This window comes from Helianthus annuus, chromosome 7 (assembly GCF_002127325.2).
Source record: "Helianthus annuus cultivar XRQ/B chromosome 7, HanXRQr2.0-SUNRISE, whole genome shotgun sequence".
In the NCBI taxonomy this organism is placed as follows: domain Eukaryota; kingdom Viridiplantae; phylum Streptophyta; class Magnoliopsida; order Asterales; family Asteraceae; genus Helianthus; species Helianthus annuus.
The window spans coordinates 55,977,833-55,997,166 of record NC_035439.2 but is presented as its reverse complement, the minus strand read 5'-3'; the positions used below and the strand labels follow the sequence as shown (position 1 = coordinate 55,997,166).

General features: G+C 39.0%; 2 long non-coding RNA genes across 2 annotated transcripts; both read right to left on the bottom strand.

Annotated features, from left to right (window-relative positions):
- Nucleotides 1-10,620: 10,620 nt before the first annotated feature.
- LOC110887321 lies at nucleotides 10,621-12,062 on the bottom strand. Its single transcript, XR_002563228.2, has 3 exons — nucleotides 11,944-12,062; nucleotides 11,365-11,430; nucleotides 10,621-10,765 (listed from the first exon to the last, which is right to left on the bottom strand). It is a non-coding gene; the product is annotated as an uncharacterized LOC110887321 (long non-coding RNA).
- A 5,306-nt stretch (nucleotides 12,063-17,368) lies between these two features.
- LOC110887320 lies at nucleotides 17,369-18,810 on the bottom strand. The gene is made up of 3 exons (XR_002563227.2): nucleotides 18,692-18,810; nucleotides 18,113-18,178; nucleotides 17,369-17,513 (listed from the first exon to the last, which is right to left on the bottom strand). It is a non-coding gene; the product is annotated as an uncharacterized LOC110887320 (long non-coding RNA).
- Between the last annotated feature and the right edge of the window lie 524 nt (nucleotides 18,811-19,334).

Below are 19,334 nucleotides of genomic sequence, written 5' to 3'. Positions count from 1 at the left end.
GGTATGTTGGCTACTTGATCGGGGGTTAAGGGAACGGTTTGGTAAGGGTCTTGCCCTTGTTCAGCGTTTAGAGGTCCTGCAAGGGACCTGGGTCAAATTTAGTAGGATCTCCTTCAATGCCCATAGGTATTGGATGGCGGGGATCCAAACTCTTTGACCCCCTCATAAGTTAACTACTATTAATAATATAACCCGGCTATTTAGGACTGTATCCCTGCTGACTCAGACTACTTAGCTGAGGGTAACGTCACCGCCAAAAGCGGGGCCTACCATAATTTGCATTAATAACTTAATTTATTATCTTCCAATAATCCAACCCTTTAGGATTGTATCTGTAACACCCCGAAAATATAAATCCTTATATTGGAAAATTCAAAGAGTTAATAAACAAGAATTTACCAACTAGGAACATCCTAGTTAAGTTCAAGTCTTGAAATAATCCATGATATGGCTAAAACACATAAACTTAAGAACAAAACAAAGTTGGGGGACTAAACTTGTTAAATTGAAAAGCTGGTTACTAATTGTAACAAAACCAACCAAACACACCAAAAATTGGTGTGTCTGGTCGATCAAGAGAAGAGGGGCGACAGGGGGTTCTCCAAACCCTAGCTTTACACCAAAATCCCTTAAATTGAAGCCCCAAATCTGTTTCAAATCGAATTCTAAACACAAATTAGTGATCACCTCATCATAAGGATAAAAAGGTATGTATAATTTTGATATTTTGATTCACCATAAATTCTAGGTCAATGGTGAATAACTGAAATTTAACCTGAATATGTTATACATGAAGGAATCTGGAAGTGATATGTTGTTTAGGGTTAAACCTAGATGATTAATTGTGAAAATCATTGCATGATACTTGAAGAAATTATAGTCACCATTGTAGGTGATTTATGATATTGTAAATATAAGACAAACACTAGGATTATGAATTTTGATCTAGTGAAAAGCTGAATTGTATGAGGAAATTCAGCTATTTGAATATTTGTATGTGTGCAATTTGATTAATTAAAGTGAAATAAGATGTTAAATTCTAGTCATGAACCTAGTAATGATTGTAGAAAATCTGACCCGTTAGGTGTTCGTTGAAATGCCTAAGTGAGGATTTAAATGTAAGAATAGAAGGAAAAACGCAGATTTGATAATGGTCCATAATGATGTGATTGTGGTCATAAAAAGAGTTCTAAACATGTTGTAAAATGAAATTTTTAGGCAAAGAGTCCGGATCGTCAAGCGGACAAGCCGAAAGGAATCCACGAGGAAAGGGTGTGCTTTAAAGGTACGAAACTTTTGCTTCGTTACATTAAGGTTAACTATCGTTCTCATGTTATAGTGAAAAGCATGATAAATATGATAGAACAATGTGTCACGAAAGTGATTGTGTTACTTAAACAAGTAAACGGGTCAAAACAAGTGAAAAGCATGAAATCTTGCATATCCTTAATAGTGTGTAAATTTAGCACCCAAACGGGTCAAACAAGTTTTGGTAATAAGCACGAAGCAAGACCCTATTATTTAATGCGTGAATTACATGATGTGTAAGCCGGATAGCGAACATCATAAGCAAATTAAGAAACCTGGCTCTTAATATAGGAGTTAAGGTTTAGATTTTGATGCATAACAATATTACAAATAACTAACTAAAAAGCCTTGTAATTTCGTTCGTAAGTTAATTCCGTAGACATGCCCGCATAAGAATAGTTGAGTATTATCATAAGTAAAATACAGGTATGGAGAAATTAGACCAGCCGTTTAACAAATTATGTGAAATTAAGCTGTTTTGACGCATAAAAGAATCAGCAAAACTGCATTTGAAACAAGGGAGTTATGTGCAGGGCTCACCGTAAATTACGGTGATACCGTAATTTACGGTGGCCTGCAAATCTGTTACGGTGGGATCCTACTGGTTTACGGTAGGCTCCAATTTGTCCAGAAGCCACCGTAACTTACGGTGCCACCGTAAGTTACGGTGGAACCCACTTTGATGTGACTTCTGTTTTAGTTTCTTGAATACGCGTTCGAATCTGGTTAAATACGAAAAATTTTAGAATCATAATGCTAACGCCTGTTTAAAATATTAGTTTTTCAGGTACCCAAATAAAGGATGATGATCAAGCAATCGAGTCGAACCGAACACAAAATACTACGCTTCCGCACTTGATCTTTGTTTTGTTGTTAAATAAACACATGTAGTTTTACTTTGAACATGGTTTGGTAGGTTAAACTTGTGAATGTCATGACTAGTTGGTCCTCAAACCTCTAAGTTTTTGTAAAGTCTACTTTTGGCTTTAATATTTAAGGTTTATGTGTTGTAAGATTTGATATTATGAACTGGGTGTAAGAGTATCCTTGCTGACTCAAACTACTGGGTTGAGGGTAATGTCGCCTTCAAAAGAGGGGCCTACTACAATAACTAAGATAATCTCTTAAACAAGTGCAAAAGTGCAAAAATAATCAAAGGTTATACTAATACACGAGTCGGATCCAAGTGATTCATCTTGTCTATCTGTTTTTATTTTATTTTTATTTTTCAGCATTTAGTTGGTTTTTATTTTATTAGTTTAAAAACATTTTTCTAACTTTTTGATTTGATTAGACGTTGAGGATAAACCGGTACTAAAAGCTCTTGTGTTCTTGGACGACCTCGGTATCTTATCAACACTATACTACGTCCACGATGGGTGCACTTGCCCATATGTGTGTTTAGTGTTAGTGAATATCGTGTTTTATAAATTTAAAACTTGGCTAAAGGTGTAAAAAAAGGGCTTAATTATATATCTAAATTATATACACACCGACACACATCAAGTTTTTGGCGCCGTTTCCGGGGACACAAGGATTTTAAGAAAGTTAGGAATCAACGGCCTAATCATATTTTTATTTTTCTTTTTAATTTTTTAGGATTTTCTTAGTTTTTCAGCTTCTGCAGAGCTCAGCACGGGTCGTGCCCGCTGAACACGCCCCCGTGCTCAATCATTGGAACTGGCAATCCTGTTTTAAGTCAGACAGTAAGCTGAACACGGGGCCGTGCTCACTTAACACGCCCCCGTGCCCAAGATTCTCTTACTGAAAACAGAACCGTTAGATCCCGGCGGTTGGTAATTTCTGACACAAACATGAGTGATAGTAATTCTTTTTACTTTCGGCACTCTTATGGTTTGTGGTGTCAATTATGTGGAGGCGAACATGAAGAATTAAAATGTTATTTTCTAAATTATAGGCCCCACTATATAGACCCACCAATTCCTTATAACTTTAAGAGGGGCGAAAGTAAAAATAAGCACTATTTCTCCCTCGAATGCGCCCAGCCAGATATTCTAGGGGAAATGCTCCTTGACGAGTTATTTCAACTAGAAGAACTAATTCTAAATTGGTCAAAAGAACTTAGGAAGGATTTCATTGATCCGCCCCAAGACGATGACCATGAAGAAATGTTGGAACCGCATTCCGACAACCTCGTTGCTCCCGAAAATACCTTCATACCTAGAAAAGACTTGGACGATAGTCGTCCCTGTGCCGATTGTGCCGTGAAGGACTCTCCATCGACTTCGTTCGGTGCATACATAGACCTGAGCGATTCGGCATACACCTTCTTTAACGAGAGCCCGGGAAAGGGTTGGACTTGTCCACCTAGAATAAAAATAGGAATCACCCTCACCGACAACCTCTTGCGTTCTCGCCTTAGTATAGGACAATTAAGGTATCTTAGGCACTTTGGGGTTGTTCCATCCAGTAAGGAACCACCCGATATGAATAAGATTCTTATGAACAACAAAAACCCATAAGACAGTCTCCAGACACGGGGCCGTGTCCGGCTAACACGCCCCCGTGCTCACCCAAAAGATTTTATGCTGATTTTGTCAGAATACGGACAAAATGTGTCAGGATTTTCTCTGCACACGGGGCCGTGTCCAGCAGACACGGGGCCGTGTCCAGCGTGCTGTCGTTTTCTTTAAATGCAGCCTCATTCCTGCTCATTTTTGACCACTTCACTAGACAGAGATTCCTGGGATCTTCACATATACCATCCTAGGTAAGTGCTAAAAGAAGGTTCCCAAGGACCATCTTGTCCCTTCCACTTTTGTTCATTTCCCCTTCTTTCAAAATTTTTCAACATCTCCTCCATGGAAGCTTGGAAACTCCATGATTCCAACCTTCTATGTAAAGTTTGTAAGATTATTTGCTACGGATTCTTGATTAAAGCTAGTTGTATAACTTCGTTTTAAATTATCTAGACTTAAACCACAGTTAAAAATCATTAAAATAATTTAAAACCCCAAGAATCCTTAGCCAAAAATCCTGCAGACAACTGAACACGGGGCCGTGCTCAGCGAGCACGGGGCCGTGTTCGAGGAACTGTTTTGCAAAAATTTAGCTATCTTCGGTTTCTTTCACAGAAAATGGCCAGCAGAACAAGCGGATCATCTTCAAGAGGTAACCGAAATGGGAGAAGGTCGTCCACAGCAGAAGACTCCCTAGTGAACTACGTTTACGCCTTAAGGGAGGCCATAGACGAAATGACGGGAGTAGAAGAAGCGTTAGTGGACCGTATTAACCATCTGACGGTGGGGTTGGAACGTTGTCTTCGAGAAGTGAACCTCTTGCACCAGAGGTTAAACCTTCTCGCTTCCCCGCCTTTGGTTCCCATAATAACCCAAAGAGCGTGGAATGTAGTACCCGAGGTCATCATTCCGGCCGAATGGTATGCCATGCACCAAGAGCCTCCGCAGAGGGTGGTGCAAGGAGTCCCGGTGAATGTTCCTCCTCAAGCCACTGAGGAAAATGAAGCCGCTTTCTTCCTTCCAAGGGAGATAGAAGAGTGGCTTTGAACAATATCCGAGGAACAATCGGCTAAAGGTCTTACTACATCGGGAAACTATTCCCGAAATTTTCTTAAATAAGTAGAACCCTTTATGATAACCTCGTGTATCCGCCTAGTTATTTAGTTAAGTTTTTAGTTTATTTTAAAACTATATGTATCTCTCTATGTTTACAATGAAATGATGGTTTCTAAGGTTTGATGGTTTATAATAAATAAAACACACTCGTGGTGATAATGGATGAAAAAGGGAACGAGAAAAATGGCCCCATGCACAAAGAACGAAGCAACCCGACACAAATCTCCATTACAGAAGGCTCAACACGGGCCGTGCTCAACCAACACGGCCCCGTGCTGAACCACCTGCTGAAAAACGCCCAGTTCAGGTAACTGGACACGGGCCGTGTTCACCAGACACACCCCCGTGGCCAGGCTTCTGTCTCATTTCTTTAATTTCTGTTACTGGCACCTGAACACGGGGCCGTGTCCGGTCCCCACGGGGCCGTGTCCAGACTGCCAATAACATAAATCTTTGCTTTTTAACACCACATTACACATCAAATCAACCTAAAAATTTATTTTTGGGACACATTGAGGACAATGTGTAATTTAAGTGTGGGGGGGGGGTAGCTAACACTTTGAAATTTTGCAAGTCCTAACAACAAGCCTTACACAAAACTCTATTGGAACCGCTAAACACCCCAAATTTTTTTCAAAAAAAATTTTCATTTTTTTCTTTTTACTTGTCTGAAGTTTAAGTTAGGAATCCCAAGATTAATAAGGTTATATTTTTATAAAATTTACAACCGAGAGCGTCGTGATAACAAGAACCAACATAAGAAAATTATGAAAAGGCATATCAAGTCTAGTTAAAATTTGATTATATATACTTGATCACATTAAAAACCCATTCCCACAAAAGCGAGTTTTGAGCCTTTATAGAGCATACAAATTTACATCTTTAGACTAAATGCTCATTTTTCGTTTCTTGTGTGAATAGCCGCTTGGTTCTTACAACTCTAGAACTTGCCACGACGATTCATTCCCGGTCCTTACCAACTTAAACCCAAGTAAGTAAATGATAGAGGCATTAGGACTAACCATTTTCCTTTCTACACCATTATTTTTCAATTTTTTTACCACCTACCCAAAATCCCCCTAGTTAACCCCTTTGAGCCTAAACCTTTCGTTTCTTTACCCTAAACCCTTTTTTACCCACCAAAAACCCTTTTTATTTTTTTCACCCTTTATTTTAGTAACAAGCTCGGTTTTTCGCAAGCTCGTTCTTTTATGTGACTGAAAAAAAATTATGATGAAGTTAAAAACAAACAAGGTATGCAAACAAAAGCTTGTTTGGAGAAATACTTCAAAATAAAAAGTCACTAAAAACAAAATGTGTTACGAAAACCGACGCTTTTTACGCTTTTCGCCCTTTTACTAACCACTAACCCAACCACCCACCTTTAGCCCAAGCCTAACCCTTCACCCAAAAAGTCCTCTTGATATTTACAAAGGTATAAAGTTAAAAATGAGGAGGATTGATTGCTTGGCAAGCCTATGGAAAGCGTAAGTTCCATGCCGCTCTCAAGTGATTCACAAAAAAATACACCTTCGGCCGAGTGTTGAGTGATTTCTCCCGTGAGGTATGTGAACTTGTATATAAATGAAATTTTAAAAAAGGCATGTTATGCCCAAATAAGTAATTTATCCTATGAAACGTTCTAAATAAATCATAACGAATAGGATTGTAAATAAATAAAAATAAAACCCAAAAAGATCTTGGATTCCCGACACTCTATGACAAGCCAAAAACCTTCTCTTCTACCCATTCCATTTGGGAGTGTAAGCCACATTTAAAGAGTTTTGCTTGAGGACAAGCAAAAGTTCAAGTGTGGGGGTATTTGATGTGTGTAAAATGCAACATATAAATTACATCAAATAAGGTATAAAACTAACCCTTTTTAAGTACTAATGTTGGAAAAAGAGTGTTTTTGTCTTCCTTTTGTATTTTCAGGATGAAATGAGCTCAAATTCACAAAAGAAGCAAAAAAGACAGCTAATTCTAACATAAATACAAGAAAAGGGATAAAAGTAGACAGCCCGAACCCTCAACGGCATCCTCCCAAGCGAAGAAGAGAAAACAGAAGCCTGAACACGCCCCGTGCTCAGCCAGCACGGGGCCGTGCCCAAGAAGCAGCAGAAAAGACAAACCTGTAGAAGCTTCTATTGCCCACCACGGGGCCGTGTCCAGTGAGCACGGGGGCGTGGCGAAAGTACAGCAGGCGCATTAATTGTAATTGCGAATTACAATTATTGAAGAAAGAGAGTGTCAGACGGGCACGGGGGCGTGTCCAGCGGACACAGGGCCGTGCCCAGCCATCTGTTCAGCCTATAAATAGGAGTGCTTGGTGTCACACCCCGGCCGCGTGTAACATGCAACCGCGGCGGAAACGCCGGGGAGTGTCGTGGACAGAATTAATTGTTATACAACCATGGAAATTAAAGTTACATTTTATTTATTGACAAGAGTGTTCCATTGTTTCAAAACAGGAAAATACAAAGTTCATAACATGATTAAACTAGTCTAGCTTTGTTTTTAGTCTCTAAGGCACAGGTCCGCCCTAGTGTCATGATCATCATCCTATGGAATAGCTCCTGAAAACACATGTGAAAGTAGGTACGTCAGCATAAAAATGCCTGTGAGATACATAGTTTTTGTGAAAATGGGATTCATGACTTGAGTTTAAAGAAATGTTTAATAACAGTCAGTCATGAACCTTGTATTTGTTTTGCTTTGTAAACCATTTGAAAAACGATAACATCAAACGATATGTATAGATAAGTGCAAGGTTAAACGAATAACCAAGTAAAATGAGTTGAATAAGATAAGTTGTTTGTGAAAATAATGTCTTGTGAAGAATATGTTATTTATGTAAAATGTAATGTGTCTAAACTGAAATGACTTAGATAACGCCACGATATGTAATATTATACAAACATTTATATATAGGAAGTACCAGCGGCGTATCCACCATGTTTGTATCATATTACATACGCCACGTTACTTAAATCATTTACCCAAACCAATCCACCATGTAAATTGTTCATGTGTAAACCAAATGTCAAGTGTTATTGTAAACCATGTCAAATGTTTATGTTCAAATGTAAACCACCAAATGTGTATGTCAACGTCGACGTGTTTATGTTCAATGTAAATCATGTAATGTGCATCCCAAACTATATCATGTATGGTAAGCGAAATGTATCAACTTAAACCATTTGTAAAATGCACAAAACAAGTCGTTGAAGTAACACGTGGTTTAAATCAACGTTATGTTCTGTGGAAAAATGCATGCTCTATTGATATTAACATTTATGTGGTATTGTAAACTATGCATACATCCAAGCCTTGAGACTATGGCGATAAACCCTTAAACAAATTAAAGGTTTATCTAAGTTATGTATATCGAATTCGGTCATTCCTTCCAGTCCTATCAAACCCAGGACTTCAGGAATGGGAGTTGTCAATTCCTATGGTACCACTACCTACTAACGAACGGCGTAGCTAATGTTAATGAATGTATTGTCCCATGTTAAACAAACCAAATGTCATAACAAAATGAAGGCATGTGATGTAAACAATTGTACTAAGTATGCTAAGTAAACATATGAAGCAAAAATGTTCATGTAAATCAATGTGTCCATATGCTGAGTAAACATATGCAACAGAAATGTTTATGTAAATCAGTGTGTCCACATGCTGAGTAAACATATGCAACAAAAATGTTTATGTAAATCAATGTGTCCATATGCTGAGTAAACATATGCAACAGAAATGTTCATGTAAATCAATGTGTCCATATGCTGAGTAAACATATGCAACAGAAATGTAATGTAAATCAATGTACTAAGTACGCACACAATGGGCATACATAGCATAAAATGTAATGAAATCATGTACTATAATGTACTAATGAGCATAGCAGATATACAATGTGAAAACATGGAAAGCATGAAAGTAACAGATAGGCACATGTGTTTCACCCCAAAACAGTTTGGAAACAGTAAAAGATGGGGTTCTATGTACTCACCTGAGATTGCTTTGAAGTTCTTGTATAATAACCAAACAATGCTAGGTCACGGAATATCAAACGGCACCTAATAGGTAGCTATGTTAATATACCGGACCAAATCGGAAGGATCGGATAGTACGCGGGTTCGTAAACCAAACGAGTATGGAGACTCGTGTAATATGGTTTAACAAAGCCTACATACTAAAATGAAACTTAACCTAAGTGCTTACGGTCCATCACGACCCGTTTAGGTAGCTTATGCTACCCTAACGCGTCGCTCGCGTAGAACGCGTTCGGAATGTCTAACGTAGCGACCACAAGGTATAACCTCGGAAGGTTATAGCTATGGTCACCTAATGTGTTTGGTCGGATCCTAATGATCGACCAAATGGGTCGGGTTATAAGCGATGGTTTAGATCGCTTACCTTACGACCCTATATAAGCACTAAACTAAAAGTGACGAGCTAAGCATGTTTGAACATACTTAACTAAGTTTGAAAACAGGTTTGACATCAAAACAAATGGCTTTGATGCCCACGAGTAGTTTGGTTACAAAATATGCAAGAAACGCACATTTTGGCCGAAACTACGACTCGTCACTGAGCCTAGATAACGTGGTGATCAGTAGGTATAGTCACTACGGACTATAACCATCGTGACCACGCTCACGTTATGAAGTTCTAATGAACTTCGCATCGACCATAAACTGGTCAATGCAGAAAGTCAACAAAACGTCGACTTTCGGACTCGAAAAGCGAATAAAAGAACGAAAGAAAACTTACGGAGGGTCCCCGAGTGCTAATCTAGATCAAATAGCTCAGGTATGAAACAATGGTTCCAACTTAGAGCCTTAAGATCTGATTTTGTGGGTTTTTACACAAAAGGGGGGGGGTATTTATAGGAAAAGTGGAACCGTTAGGATCGTTTTATCGAATATCATGCCACGATCTTGTGCGTACATGTGTTACCTAACTAGATTCACTGAATATGGCCCTTGGCCTTTCATTGGGTGAAAAGGCATTTGGACCTTTCGCGATTTGAAGAGCCAATCAGCATTAAATGTTGATTCTGCTGATCTGGGGACCCTTTACGGACCGTATGGCTTATGGCTTACGGTCCGTAAGGCCCTAGTTTGGCAGAATTGCAGTTTTGGTCCCTGCAGCGCTACAACTTGGTATTTGACGCGTTTTTGGCACGTTTAAGCCCCGTTAACCTCATTTCAAAGCTCTAAAATGAAGTTAAAGTATAGGGGACCTAAAATGTGCTCAAAAATATGTCGGATGTCGGTTCGTTTGGCCGTACGGTTGCGATGTTCGGTTAATTACGACGGAATGCGCATAAGCGCGAAAGACGATCCAAATTGCGCGACGAATGGATTTTTCTCATTCCAAACACTAAGGCATAATACTAGGATGCTTACATAAATTTTTGGATGTCCGGATGTATTCAGAACGTAAGTTATGTGCGAAAGTGCAAACTTGTGCACTTTTTGACACTTTTAGCCCCTGAATGATCCAAAAGTTTGTTTTAGCATACCAAACCCCTCAAAGCCTATTTCTAAGCTGTGTAAAGGATATTTAGGGTATGTTTAACTTATGGACATGTTCCGGTATTACACCCTTAAATTTATACTAGAACTAATAGCTAATTTATACCAAAAGATAGTAGTTTAACATAAGTTTCAAAAAATATTACACTTCTTAGTCTTCTAAGGACTAAGGTAGAACGTACTAAGTGTGTTTAAGAATTTGTTTACAACCAAAGAACAACAATTTAACAAGTTCAAACATAGCGGAAGCTTCGAAGTGGAGTGTTCGGTTCATCTTCAAAATCACTTGATCGCCATCCTTGTGACCCACCTAATTACCTATGATCAACCAATAAATCATTAGCTTTGATGTTTGTAAATAATAAGATATCAAGGTTTAACATCGTATTGAGAATAGCAAAAATATAAAAGTTTTCCAGGCTCCACCGTAACTTACGGTGCCACCGTAAGTTACGGTGAGTGCTGGAAATTCTTGGATCCACCGTAATACAGTAGAGAACCACCGTAAATCAAAACCCTCTACCGTAAATTACGGTGACGCCGTAATTTACGGTAGCACCTGGGAATTCATGTTTTTGTTTGGTTTGAGCATTTCAACCAAAATCCCAACTCTCGGGTTTCAACATTCTGCATTATCAATGTAGTAAAAGTCTAATATTTCTAGTACATCATAATATAACCACTACATACATCAATTTATCATGTTTGGAATGTAGATCATGTTTACTTGATTATTTGACCCGTTTGGCTTGCCTACGGAATTCCTTCCTTTATGACAACTACCAACGAGTTAAATTCGTTATTCAAACAAGTATTCAATACAACAATGCCTTCGCTTCAATTCAAAATAACTAGAAACTTTGATAATCAACTACAATGATCTAATGTCACATAATGTAACGAGTCATGTTACATACCTTGGCGCACGCCCTTCAAACGAGAATCACCACCGGCTTGTCCGCTCGACGTCCCGGTATCTTGTCCTATAGAGTTCATTTACAAGACATGTTTAGAACCCTCTTAGACATCATTTCGCATAATATACCGAAACATCTTAATTAAGCGTTAAAGCTTCAAATTTCTATTTGTCAACCTTCTTTGAGGCATTTCCACAAACATCAAGAGGGCAGAATTTCTATATTGTTCATATTCATGTTTATGGATTGCTTAGTAGTTGACTTAACTTCAATTAAGCCATCATATATCATGTAAACATCACATCTTTTCTGGAACTATCTTCTAAGGTCGAATTTTACTAGAATAACCACTAAGAACCCTAGAATTCATTATCATCTTGTAAAACCCACAACCCACCTTCAAGGTGTTCATGGATTTTTCTGAATTTGGTCATGATTTCACATGTAATTGGTTGAGTCTAACCTCTAAACACCAAATCAATTCTAAACTAACCAAATAACACTCATGCAACATCAATTTTCCAGATTTCACAACATCATGAGAAATTCAAGTTAAGGGATTTCACTAATTTTACATACCTTACAATCCTCTTGTGATGAGGATTATGATTTTAGGCTCAATTCTTGATTTTTACTTGGATTAATCCTTCAAGTTGCAAGTTTATTGAGATTCTAGGGTTTGGAATCTCTCCTGGTCGCCCCTCTCTCCCTCTGTTCGATCGATGTCCACCCAAGATGGGTGAGTTTTGGTGTTTTGTTCACTAATTAGTATTCAAGTTTCAATTTTGACAAGTTCAGTCCCTTAACTACCATTTTCTCTAAGTTAAGTGTTTTAACCATATTATAAGTTTATTTCAAGACTAAATTTTTAACTAGGTTAAGTTCCTAGTTAGTAAATTCTTGTTTATTAATTTCTTTGAATTTTCTAATATGAGGGTTTATATTTTCAGGTGTTACAAGTCCACCCCCTTAAAAGGGGTTTCGTCCTCGAAACCGAGATTACATACCAAATAATGTAGGGTGGAGTCGCCGCATTTCTTCCTCGGACTCCCATGTAGTGTCTGACCCTTTTCTGTGCTCCCATTTGACTTTTACTTGGCTTATTATCTTGTTCCTCAAACTTTTCTCCTTACGATCTAAAATCGCAATCGGTTTTACCGCATAGTTGAGGCTGTTATCCACCTCGATGTCATCGTAGTGGATATGAGCAGTTTCGTCGGCCAAACATTTTCGAAGATGTGATACGTGGAATGTGCTATGAATTCCACTCAACTCTTCGGGTAATTCAAGTCGATAAGCCACTTTACCAACCCGTTCAGTGATTCTAAATGGCCCAATAAATCTCGGGCTTAACTTTCCTCTTTTTCTGAATCTAATGATACCCTTCCATGGGGAAACCTTTAGCATGACCATATCGCCAACCTGAAACTCAATTGGCCTATTTCTTTTATCTGCGTATGCCTTTTGCCGGTCTTGAGCCGCTTTCAAGTGTGCCCGAACTATATCAATTTTCGCATTTGTAGCTCGGATTATATCGGTTGGTGCTAGCCCCTGCGGACCCACTTCTCCCCAACATACCAGAGTCCGACACTTTCTGCCATATAATAGCTCATACGGGGCCATTTTAATGCTCGCGTGATAGCTATTGTTATATGCGAATTCGACCAAGGGTAAATGGACATCCCAACTACCCCCAAAGTCAATAATGCAAGCCCGCAGCATATCACCCAATGTTTGTATTGTTCTTTCGCTCTGCCCATCCGTTTGTGGATGGTAAGCAGTGCTAAGGAACAATTTAGTCCCCATCTGTTCTTGGAATTCACGCCAGAATTTCGAAGTAAACCGAGTATCTCTATCTGACACAATGGATATCGGTACCCCATGCCTTGCTATGATTTCATTGGTGTAAACCTCCGACATTTTCTCAGATGTATAAGTCTCACGAATCGGAATAAAGTGAGCACTCTTAGTTAACCTATCCACGACTACCCAAATAGCATCAAAGCCACGACTTGTTTTAGGCAGTTTGGTCAATAGGTCCATCGTAATTTGCTCCCATTTCCAAACCGGGATTTCTAACGGTTGAAGTTTACCATATGGTTTTTGGTGTTCTGCCTTGACTTGTAGGCACGTCAAACATTTCTCCACGTACTTCACCGTGTCCCGCTTCATTCCGGGCCACCAATAGTTTTGCTTCAAGTCATGATACATCTTGGTCGCTCCCGGGTGAATGGAATAACGGGATTTATGAGCTTCATCAAGTAGAAGCTTTTTAACCCCACATGTGTTAGGGACCCAGATTCTATTAAAGCGAGTCTTCAGGCCGTGACTGCCTACCTCTAGGTCCTTAACTTGGCCGATAATTCTTTCCTTTTTCCAGTTTTCTGCCTTTACAGCTTCATCTTGTGCTTCTCGAACTCGTTCTAGCAAGCTTGAAGTCACAACCAGTTGCATTGATCGTACCCGTATTGGGGTATAATCCGATTTGCGGCTCAGCGCATCGGCCACTACATTAGCCTTTCCTGGGTGATAACGTATTTCACAATCGTAATCCTTCACCGTTTCCAGCCACCGCCTTTGTCGCATATTTAACTCCTTCTGATCGAAGAAGTATTTCAAACTCTTGTGGTCGGTGAATATGGTGCACTTTACTCCGTACAAGTAGTGCCTCCATATTTTTAATGCAAACACTACCGCCGCCAACTCGAGATCGTGCGTAGGATATTTCTGTTCGTGTACCTTTAATTGCCTCGAGGCATAGGCTATCACCTTGCCCCGTTGCATCAATACACATCCGAGTCCCGATAGTGAAGCATCCGAATAAACCTCCATGTCTTCAACTCCGTCCGGTAGTGTTAGTACCGGAGCTTGAGTTAACTTTTCTTTTAGCGTTTGAAACGCTTTCTCTTGTTCAACACCCCAGATGAATCTTTCTGTCTTTCGGGTCAGCTTGGTTAGTGGTGACGCAATCTTGGAGAAATCTTGAATAAATCTCCTATAGTATCCCGCAAGTCCCAAAAAGCTTCTAATTTCAGAAGGGTTCTTTGGGGAATTCCATTTTGACACCGCCTCGATCTTTGACGGATGCACCAGTACTCCGTCAGCACTTATAATGTGGCCAAGAAATTGTACCTCTCGTAACCAAAAGGCACATTTAGAGAATTTTGCGTATAGCTTCTCTCGTCTAAGGGCTTCTAACACTTCTTGTAGGTGATGTGTGTGTTCAGCTTCACTTTTCGAATATACCAATATATCATCGATAAACACGATGACCGACTTATCCAGCATTGGTTTGCAAACTCGGTTCATGAGGTCCATGAAAGCCGCGGGTGCGTTTGTTAGTCCGATGACATCACAAGGAATTCGTAATGTCCGTATCTCGTGCGGAAAGCCGTCTTCGGCACATCTTCTTCTTTGACCCTTAATTGGTGATACCCCGATCTAAGGTCAATTTTGGAAAACCAGTTCGCACCTTGTAGTTGGTCGAATAAATCGTCTATCCTCGGGAGCGGGTACCGATTCTTTATCGTGAGTTTGTTTAACTCCCGATAATCGATACACATGCGCATACTCCCGTCTTTCTTTCTCACGAACAATACCGGTGCGCCCCAAGGAGACACACTCGGCCTTATGAATCCCTTGTCGAGCAGGTCTTGGATTTGGGACATCAGTTCTTGCAATTCTGACGGCGCAAGTCGATACGGGGATTTTGCTACGGGTTTCGCGCCCGGAATCAATTCGATTCCGAACTCTACTTCCCGTTCGGGCGGTATCCCCGGTAAATCTTCCGGAAAAACATCCTCATAATCTCGTACTACCGGTACATCTCCAATCTTTCGTGATTCTTTTTCGGGTTCATTAGCGTATATCATAAATGCCTTGCATCCTTGCTTCATTAGCTTGTGAGCTTTCAACATTGAGCATACTATGGGATTACCTCCTTTTTCGCCATAGATGGTTACGTGTTTCCCGCTCGGAGATGTCAATTTTATCTCTTTACGGAAGCACACGACCTTTGCATGGTGTCGAGATAGCCAATCCATCCCAACGACGACTTGAAATTCTCCCATCGACATCGGGATTAGATTTATCAAATATTCTTCATCGTCAATGCTCAGTTTGCAATTTTCACATACATCGCAAACAATAAAACTTTTATTATTACCTATCTCTACTTCTAAGGGCACAGGTAATTTAGTTAGAATAAATGAAGGATGTCGAATAAATCCATATGAAACAAAGGATTTATTCGCACCCGTATCAAATAACACACGTGCAGGAATCGAGTTTACAGTAAATATACCTGAGACCACGTCAGGTTCAATCTTTGCTTCTGCGGCGGTTAGTTGAAAAGATCTTGCCTTTGCTTTAGGGGCTTCACCCTTCTGTTCCTGCCCACCCTTCTTTTCGACCAATTCCGGGCATTCAGATTTCTTATGACCCGTTCGATAACAATTGTAACAAACCGTTACCTTCTCCGGGCATGATAAGGCTATATGTCCCGTTTTCTTGCATATAGGACAAGGCTTATCCTTGTAATGACATTCGCCTCTATGGCCCTTCCAGCAAATTTTGCAACTCGGTGACCCGCCTTTCGTATCAGATTTCCTTGAGCTCTCACTTGTTCGTGCCTTTTTAGTAGGGCTGGAATTTACATCAGGTGCTCTCCGTTCACCCCTTTCGATACTCTTTTTCAGCTCTATTTCCCTCTCCCGAGCAGCATTTATAATCTCGGTAAGGGTCTCGTATTTGGAAGGGGTGATAAACTCCCTATACTCGGCACTCAACATGTTATGATAGTAGTATATCTTTTGTTCTTCGTTTGTCACAAGATCATCACAAAACTTCATTTTATCCATAAACGTTGTCGTGATCTTGTCTATGGTCTCGTTTTTGTGCCTGAGCTGCATGAATTCTTGCTTGATTTTATTCATAACCACCTTGGGGCTATGATGCTTCAGAAATGGCGTCTTGAATTCATCCCAAGTCATAACCTTAACAGCTTCAATACCGATCTCTCTTTTCTTGTTATCCCACCAATCTTTTGCTTGATTTCTTAGTTAACAGCTACATAGTCATTTACATCACAATGGGTTCTCTCGAATACCCCTTCGATATCACTTAGCCATCTTTGGCACACTATTGGGTCAACCTCCCCATTGTATATCGGTGGTTTACAAGCCATGAATTCCTTGTATGAACAAGGTTTCCGTCCTCCATGTTTTTCCTTTTCAAGTTTTGAGTCGTCTTCCAATTTCTTGATTCTATCTTCTACTATTGATAGAACTGTGTTTTGAATTCTATCAATGAAGCCTGTCAGACTGTTTTCGATTGCCTTTCCAACCTCTTCGGCAATCGCCTCCCTGACTTGTTCGGTGACTCTTGGCACCGCATCATCATTACCTTTATCAGCCATCTTCGTTTCTGAAATGTTTACACAAGTTGTTAAAACATTCCATTTATAACACATGCTGTTCTTGTTTGATTCTATCAAGTTCATAACTTGATTTAGTCATTCTTGCTTTTGATTCAATCAAGTTCACAACTTGATTTGATCGTTCTTGCTGTTGATTCAATCAAGTTCACAACTTGATTTGATCGTTCTTGCTGTTGATTCAATCAAGTTCACAACTTGATTTGATCGTTCTTGCTGTTGATTCAATCAAGTTCACAACTTGATTCAATCGTTCTTGCTGTTGATTCTATCAAGTTCACAACTTGATTCAATCGTTCTTGCTGTTGATTGAGCTTACTTGCTCTTTTCATGCATATTTGTTCATTTCTCATTCTTTACGTAATATAAGATTTATTAACTGAAATTAGTTCTTACCGGATGGTCGATCAAGCTTGAACCGAACACTTATTGACAACCTGGGGCTCTGATTACCAACTTATTACACCCTTAAATTTATACTAGAACTAATAGCTAATTTATACCAAAAGATAGTAGTTTAACATAAGTTTCAAAAAATATTACACTTCTTAGTCTTCTAAGGACTAAGGTAGAACGTACTAAGTGTGTTTAAGAATTTGTTTACAACCAAAGAACAACAATTTAACAAGTTCAAACATAGCGGAAGCTTCGAAGTGGAGTGTTCGGTTCATCTTCAAAATCACTTGATCGCCATCCTTGTGACCCACCTAATTACCTATGATCAACCAATAAATCATTAGCTTTGATGTTTGTAAATAATAAGATATCAAGGTTTAACATCGTATTGAGAATAGCAAAAATATAAAAGTTTTCCAGGCTCCACCGTAACTTACGGTGCCACCGTAAGTTACGGTGAGTGCTGGAAATTCTTGGATCCACCGTAATACAGTAGAGAACCACCGTAAATCAAAACCCTCTACCGTAAATTACGGTGACACCGTAATTTACGGTAGCACCTGGGAATTCATGTTTTTGTTTGGTTTGAGCATTTCAACCAAAATCCCAACTCTCGGGTTTCAACATTCTGCATTATCAATGTAGTAAAAGTCTAATATTTCTAGTACATCATAATATAACCACTACATACATCAATTTATCATGTTTGGAATGTAGATCATGTTTACTTGATTATTTGACCCGTTTGGCTTGCCTACGGAATTCCTTCCTTTATGACAACTACCAACGAGTTAAATTCGTTATTCAAACAAGTATTCAATACAACAATGCCTTCGCTTCAATTCAAAATAACTAGAAACTTTGATAATCAACTGCAATGATCTAATGTCACATAATGTAACGAGTCATGTTACATACCTTGGCGCACGCCCTTCAAACGAGAATCACCACCGGCTTGTCCGCTCGACGTCCCGGTATCTTGTCCTATAGAGTTCATTTACAAGACATGTTTAGAACCCTCTTAGACATCATTTCGCATAATATACCGAAACATCTTAATTAAGCGTTAAAGCTTCAAATTTCTATTTGTCAGCCTTCTTTGAGGCATTTCCACAAACATCAAGAGGGCAGAATTTCTATATTATTCATATTCATGTTTATGGATTGCTTAGTAGTTGACTTAACTTCAATTAAGCCATCATATATCATGTAAACATCACATCTTTTCTGGAACTATCTTCTAAGGTCGAATTTTACTAGAATAACCACTAAGAACCCTAGAATTCATTATCATCTTGTAAAACCCACAACCCACCTTCAAGGTGTTCATGGATTTTTCTGAATTTGGTCATGATTTCACATGTAATTGGTTGAGTCTAACCTCTAAACACCAAATCAATTCTAAACTAACCAAATAACACTCATGCAACATCAATTTTCCAGATTTCACAACATCATGAGAAATTCAAGTTAAGGGATTTCACTAATTTTACATACCTTACAATCCTCTTGTGATGAGGATTATGATTTTAGGCTCAATTCTTGATTTTTACTTGGATTAATCCTTCAAGTTGCAAGTTTATTGAGATTCTAGGGTTTGGAATCTCTCCTGGTCGCCCCTCTCTCCCTCTGTTCGATCGATGTCCACCCAAGATGGGTGAGTTTTGGTGTTTTGTTCACAAATTAGTATTCAAGTTTCAATTTTGACAAGTTCAGTCCCTTAACTACCATTTTCTCTAAGTTAAGTGTTTTAACCATATTATAAGTTTATTTCAAGACTAAATTTTTAACTAGGTTAAGTTCCTAGTTAGTAAATTCTTGTTTATTAATTTCTTTGAATTTTCTAATATGAGGGTTTATATTTTCGGGTGTTACATCCGGAATGTTCGTTACAGTTTGAATTGGCATACTTTCGCAGTTTGTCGAGTTTAGTCCCTGTAAGCGAATTAACTTGTTTTTGCCATACCAAAGCCTTCAAAACTTATTTCTAAGTTATGTAAGGGTTATTTAAGGTACGTTGAGTATATGTTGATGTTCCGGAGTATTTGTCGCATTAAACCGAGTGCGTTTAAGCATCAGTTAGCGTATAACTCTGTAGAAAGCGATGTAGAGTTTGAAATTGAGCAAAAGTCAAAACATG